Consider the following 7452-nt stretch of genomic DNA (forward strand, 5'->3'; position numbering starts at 1 on the left):
GGGGTGGCGTGGGTGGGGGTGCTGCTGGCACTGGGGCAAGAGATGGGGCCGGAGCCTGGAGCGCGTCCCTCCCGCTCTCCCGGGGACTGACGTACGCTTTCAGGCGCGCGCATCCTCCAGACCTTCCCAGGCCCGAGGGAGCAGGCGGGGGAGGGGAAGGGGCTGTAGCGGTTCCCGCAAGGGGATCAGTGGCAGGAAGAGGTGACCCGCCTGTCACCCGCCGCCTGCGGAAGGCAGAATTGGCTGTCCCAGGCTGGCGCCCCCGACCGCCCCGGCTGCCGGGCGTCTCCCGCTGCAGCCTGCAGCCCGCCCGGCGCGCCCCCGCCCCGGCCCCGGAGGGCAGGTACCTCGGAGCCCCGGCCCCCAGGAGCCTCCCGGCCGTGGTCGGAGCGTCCCTCCAGCTCCCTCATCCGACGTCAACGTCAGCAGAAGGCGAGGGAAGGGGGCGGGGGAAGCGCAGGAACCGGTCCTTCCTGCAGCGGTGGCGGCCAGCCGGAATAGCAACCCGCGAAGCCGGAGCGCGCCGCAGCGCAGCGCAGCGGCCAGGGAGAGCGGGCGCCAGCGATTGGGGCGCCGCCACCGCCCCCTCTCCCTTCCTCTCACCTTCCAAGACGCCCGGCGGGGTGAACCTTCCCAGCAGGACCCCAGGATGTGTAGGAAGGATGTCGCTATGGCCTCACCTTGTTCGGGGCGGGTCCAGGATGGGGGGAGCGAGTCTCCCTCTCTCTCCTCCCTGGGGTCTTTCCTCGACCCCCATCTCCTGGGGTATCTCCTGCTCAGCTCTGCCGCCCAGCATGACCCCACCCCTGCTGTCTCTCAGGTGTTCCACGTGTCTGTAGCATTTGCGTCACAATGACCTGGCCGACAGGTGGGAGCCCTAGCAGAGCCCCACGGTTCCCTCTGTGCCGTGCGTAGTGCGTGCTGCTTGTTTTCACTATAGATTTCTGTGGCTTTAGGGGCATAAGACTTCATGACTTCAATGTCAAGAAAAGTTACAGAGGCCTGTACCTGGAAATCAAATTTGGGCTTAAACGAAAGCAGGCTGTGTGGAAAAAACTGTGTATATTATGTATATAATTTTATAATGTCCATATAGTTATATTACTTTTCTACTTAAGTTATTGATACTTATAATAGTTTAATTTTCTCTTATCTTCGTCATTAGGAAAGAACTAAACCCTGTTTAGAATACCCTGCAGTGATCAAAAGCGTGGGAATAGGTGCTTCCCAAAATTGTCTATGTATATACTGAAAAGCAATCCCAATGTGCTATGACTCAATCCCTGGTTATGGTATATATTGAATAGTCACTGATTGAAATTTAACTGGATGGAATAAAAGATGGTTATTGAATAAAGATGCAGCCAAACCTGAAATCCACAGCTGACATAAATGGGCTTCTTGCTGTGTTCCAGGCACATGCTATATACTCTACATTTAATCCTTACAGCAACCTAATACTGTAGATGAAATTATCATTCCCATTTTACAGATGAAAACACTGCCCAAGGAGCCACTAAGGCATTCAGCTAATAGGACATTGAGCAAGAATTTGAATCCAGGGTTGTTTGAACAAGAGATTTAGGTTAATCTCAAGATACAAAGGATCCTGGCTAAGATGATGGATAGAGAGAAATATATAGGAGAAGATGTTGTCATTTTTATAGAAAGGTAATAGTATAGTACAGCTCCAGAAATGTAAATAACCTTTAAAGTTGACATTATTGTTTGGGTACATGCATTGGGGATTCTGTTTGTCATGGATAGGTTTGAGCCTGTCCCAGTAAGGCACAAAATACAGAGCTGAGCAAACATCAAGTCCTTAATACATGTTTATGACTAAACAAATGCTGAATAAATGTGGTCTACAAAATAGCGAATTGTTGAAAAGCTGAGATTCAGGAGAAATTTTGAAAGAGAAAAACATTGTTCCTGCATTTGGCTCTTATAAGAGGCATTCAGACTGACCTATTAACAACAAAAGCTAAATGATTCTCCTGTTTGTAAGAAAGAAAAACAGAAAAAGAAACCAAAACAAACAAAAATGAAATCCTTAAAATAAGAAAAAAGGCTTCCTTGCAAAAGGACAGTTAAGATATTTTGTTTTAATATATGTGATTCCAAGAATCATCAACTTATGTGTAAAACCTCAGAAGTTTGAAAGAAAAAGAGATTATTTTTTAACAAAATGAAGTGCTATTTCTCACATAGTAGGTGCTCAATAAATGTTGGCTGAATGTATCAATGAGTTAATTAAAGCAGAGAGAAACAAATCACAAAATTCTTTGACTTTGTGTTCTCTTTTCCACCAGTGGTGATTTACTACTTACATGAAAATGTATTATAAATCCTGTTTATCAAAGACTAGCTTTGTGACATATATTTACATTTGTTACAACAATGTCTAAAAGTGAACAGATATGGACACACGCACTCTCTGGTTAACATGGAACTGAAATTCCTTAGGCTCCCAGAGAGTTTAAGATAAAGCTTTAAGTAACTTTTCATCATTATTAATGTTGTCCTAAAATTTAGAGTAATATTTGAGGAAGAAAATAAGAAGTTCATGCTCGTTCTATTGGGTCGTCGGGAAAGTCATGACATATTTTTCTATGTTTTCCAATGCAAAAATGCGTCATGACTTTCCAGACAACCCAATATCTAAGCCACAATGAGTGCTTTCCTTCCCATTTAAAAAACTGCTCTATCTCTACCACTTCCATTTGTTTCTGGGTATCAAGTTGTTGTTTTAATCTTGCAGAGCACCCACCAGATGTGTTAGTAAGGACTGAAACGATGTCTAAGAAGAGAATGGCTATTGAATGATGGAATCTGAAATTAAGAAGGAAATAATGTGCATTTTCTAGAGTGGAACAAGATGACAAAGAAACTTTTCCATAAAGAAAAAAAATCCTTATATATTCAATGCAATGATTTTTTATTTTTATTTTTTTTATTTTTTATGGTGGCTTCCCAGGTTCAAGGTGTGCTAATAGGACCACATGAATTAGGAATTCTGTTAGGCTGCCATTAACAGAGATTTAGAATAGCAGAGGATACAATGAGGTAAAGGTTTATTTTATCTCACATTAAAGCAATTGAAAAGTAGGCAGTCCAGAGCTTGTATGGCCTCCACTAGGTATCAGGGTGCTGCCCTCCTCTCCTTCCATTCCACCATTCTTAGCAAAATAATATTGCTTAAAGGTACATCCAAGCAAGGGTGTGGAGAAATAGGAACCTTCATACATTGCTCATGGGAATGTAAAATGATGCAGCCACTTCGGAAAACAGACTGGCAGTTCCTCAAACGATTAAACCTACAGTTACCATCTGACCCAGAATTCCACTCCTGGGTATATACTCAAGAAAAGTGAAGACCTATGTCCACATGAAAATTTGCACGCGTATATCTGTAGCAGCATTATGAAGACTAGTCAAAAGGTGAAAACAATGCAATTGTCCTTCAGTGGATGAATAAATAAACAAAATGTAGGATATCTGTATAATAGAATTGTATTGGGCCATGAGGGTGAAATAGTGATACCCGATGAACCTTGAAAACTTTATGTTAAGTGAAAGAAGCCAGCCATAAAAACCCATATAGTATATGATTCCATTCATATGAAACTCTAGGATAAGGAATTCTATAGAGACAGAAAGTAGATTAGCAATTGTTCAGGGCTGGAGAAGGAAATAAATAAATAAATATATACATACATACATACATATATATATATATGTATGTATATATTTTGTATATGTATGTTGATATATATGTATGTATATATTTTGTATATGTGTGTTGATATATATATATGTATGTATATATTTTGTATATGTATGTATATATTTTGTATATGTGTGTTGATATATATATGTATGTATATATTTTGTATATGTGTGTTGATATATATATGTATGTATATATTTTGTATATGTATGTTGATATATATATGTATGTATATATTTTGTATATGTATGTGGATACATATATATATATCCACATACATATGCAAACTGTCATCTACGTTAATACAACACATTTAGTGGACTGTTGCTATATAGGTTGAATATATATTTTTAATGCTATGAGTGCTCCTTGTGCTCTCAGCCAACATGAGCAAGTGAGGCTCTCCCTCTGGTGAATGGCTTTATGATGCACACGAGTGTCCTACTGTTCATTCCGACATGTTTATAGTTTTCTACAGCTCTGAAATCCTTTCATTTTCTGACGCATCTTGGACAGTATCATATATACTCATGGTACCTTTTCCTAGAGTAAGGATGCTAAGATAGAGCTTAAACTATTATTATGATCAATGTGTTTAATAAGAGCTATACATATAAATCTCTTCAAAGCCCAGCTAATTAAGAAGAAAAAAAATATCACTTTTCCTTCAGTTGCCTGGAGAATACAATTAGATAATCTATAAGAATAAACTGAAAATGTGGTGTTTTAAAAATTATTAAATTTATTGTCTGATTTTCATGAATCATAAAATCGTAAAGAAAGGTTCAGCTCAATTTTACTGGCAAAAATAAAGTCATTTATTCCCTCAATTGTGTAAGATTTAAAGAGGAATTAGATATATTCAAGAACATGGACTAAGTATCTTGACCGAGTTTGGTTTAATTCTTGTGATCAGTTATGCACAGCAAAACAAAGCTTCTATTACACTCTCAGCAGAATTAGTTATGTCTTTAAGCAAATTTGTGTGCACATGTGAAAATAGAACAAATGTTTAATTAAGAGCATTCACTTTTGTTAATTAAATTAACTTCCTTTCCCTTCAAAATTGAGGCTACAATGAAGAGAGGAGGCTTATTTTACACTGAGGAGAAAGGTAATTATTTTCATTGCCACAGCAGCTTAAATTTCTGAATAAATAATGCAGCTCCCCACCCCTCCACCCTCCAGTGTCATTCATTGAAACTTATTCAAGAAAAATCCTGGAAACTTATTCAAGAAAAATAAAAAAGGGACACCTATGCACTACAGGTGGAGAATTCTCTCTGTCATGTGTGTAATCATGTCATCTAGTATAATCCTGCTCTGAGTAGGAACTATGCTGGGGTTTAGGCAAACTTTAGCCTTGAGTTCATAGCTGTGCCTGGTCTTGGCAAACATAGCTCATTGGCCAGTAAAAGAACAGGTAACAGCTATGTACGATGTCAGAGGGGTTGTAGGTTGGGGGAGGGGGTTATCACTTTGTGAGGGGTGTAAATATCTAACTATTACATAATAATACTAAAAAAACAAGACTCAACTGAATGGTTAGGATGGAACTCTCTAGGTCTTTAATATCTCTTTCTCTCTGTCTCTCTCTGCAGTAAGAACTCGTGCAGATAGTAAAGGTAATTCAGGTGAAGCATTGGCCAAACATTTGGTGTAATCATGGGGTAAGAGGCTGAGTTCAAACTATAACCCATATATCCTAAATTCCCAATCAGATACAACTTTCCTCTTCTACTTTTAATCCCATCACTAACTTGCTTTGGCAGAGACTATTAGTCATTTACCAATATTTATTCTCCATTTTTTATAGTAATATAAATTTGAGCTGAGCATGTTGTTGCACAGCTAAAAACTATGTTTTCTAGCTTTCTTTACTATAAGGTGTCGCCATGTGACCAGGTCCAATAGGATGTGACTGGACAACATGCATGTAACATTTGCATCATGCCCTTGAAAGAAACACAGCCTCACCTTTTCCTTTTCCCTTTCCCACTGTTTGCATCACCTTTGGCCATGCAGGTGAAGACAATGCTTTGGGGAAGCCAAGGAGCCTGGATCCCTGACCACTTTTGATCTGCCTTACAGCCCTGGTCCTCCTGCGTGGACTGATTTATGAGAAGGAATGAAGTTCAATATTGTTCAAGCCACTGTATTTTTTTGGCATTATCATAGCCCAGACTTTATCCTAATTAATCCATGTGCCCCTTGATGTAAAATTAGATCTTCTTTTCTCATGAGGTTTGTGTTTTAAAACAATGATTTTTAATCTGTGGGTCACAGGACCATGATGGTCTTTGATGTTAATACAAAAGATCATGGAATTTGAATCCCTAATAGGTAATGTCTGCAGACAAAAACCTGGTTGACAAATAATGACTACAATTTTTGAGCTATGTATGATGTGGTTATAAAACAAAATTTATTTAAAATTCATTAATGAATTTCTTGAAATGCAGATATGTTGGTGATGAATATTTTAGCTTTGTACATCTGAAAAAGTAAGCCTTTTTCACCTTTGTTTTTGTAATATTTTTTTCTCTGATAAAGAATCCAGGTTGACTTTTCTTTTTTAGCACTTTAAAGATGTTGTTCCAGTGTTGCTTCTACCTTACATTGTTTCAGATGCAAAATCATCCATCATTCTTATCTTTGGTCTTCTGTGTGTTTTCCACCTATTTGGTAGCTTTTTAAGATTTTTTTTCCTTATCATTAGTTTAAAGAAGTTTTATTATGGGGGCCGGGTGAGTGGCTCAGTTGGTTAAGAGCTTCCTCAAGAGCTTGAGCAACAGGGTTGCTGGTTCGATTCCCGGTCCGAGATGAGCTTCCTCTGAGCTGCCAACAGGTGGCCGGATGGCTCAGCTGAAAAAAAAAAAAAAAGTTTGACTATGATGTCTTTGGTGGTGTTTTTGTCTTATATTTTTGGGTTTGTTGAGCTTCTTGGAGCTATAGGTTTATAATTTTAATCAAACTGTGAAAAATTTCATCCATAACAAGAATAGCCAATGCAATATTGAAGGAGAGGAACAAAGGAAAGAAATGGCACTCTCTGACTTCAAGACTTACCCTAAGCTACGGTAATCAAGACAGTGTGGCACTGGCAAAACAGTAGATGAATAGGTCAATGGAACAGAATAGAGAGCCCAGAAATAGAAACTCACAAATATAGTCATCTGCTTCTTGACAAGGAAACAAACACTATCCAATGGAGAAAAGGTAATCTTTTCAAGAGGTGGTGCTGGAACAATTGGAAATCTACATGCCAAAAAATGCATCTAGATGCAGACCTTACACTTTTCACAAAAATTAACTCAAAATGGATCATAGACCTAAATATAAAACACAAAACCATAAAATTTAAAAGATAACAGGAGAAAATTTAAATAATGTTGGGTTTGGTGATGACTTCTTGGATACAGCACCAAAGGCACAATCCATGAAAGGAAAAAAACATGAGTAAATCGGACTTCATTAAAAATTAAAACTTCTAGGGTGGGCCATGTGGTTCAGTTGGTTAAGAACTCACACCTGAGCAACAGGGTCACCAGTTCAATTCACGGCCCTACCTGAGCTGCTGCTAAGCTGCCAACAGGTGGCAGGATGGCTCAGCTAAAAAAAAATTAAAACTTCTGTTCTGCAAAAGGCACTGTCAAGAAAATAAGGCAAGCCACAGACTGAAAGAAAATATTTAAAAAAAATATCTGATAAAGGACTGTAAT

The 7452-nt window shown here is 39.2% G+C and overlaps 1 long non-coding RNA gene across 1 annotated transcript in view; it reads left to right on the forward strand.

Annotated features, from left to right (window-relative positions):
• Window positions 1–6296, forward strand: part of LOC109394809 (uncharacterized) — a 6611-nt gene extending 315 nt beyond the window's left edge. Inside the window, exons 2-3 of the long non-coding RNA XR_002126514.1 lie at window positions 5332–5400; window positions 5756–6296. This is a non-coding gene — a long non-coding RNA (uncharacterized LOC109394809). The remainder of the gene's footprint in view (window positions 1–5331; window positions 5401–5755) is intronic.
• Window positions 6297–7452: the final 1156 nt, after the last annotated feature.

The sequence above is a fragment of the Hipposideros armiger genome, unplaced genomic scaffold, assembly GCF_001890085.2.
Source record: "Hipposideros armiger isolate ML-2016 unplaced genomic scaffold, ASM189008v1 scaffold_438, whole genome shotgun sequence".
Lineage (NCBI taxonomy): Eukaryota > Metazoa > Chordata > Mammalia > Chiroptera > Hipposideridae > Hipposideros > Hipposideros armiger.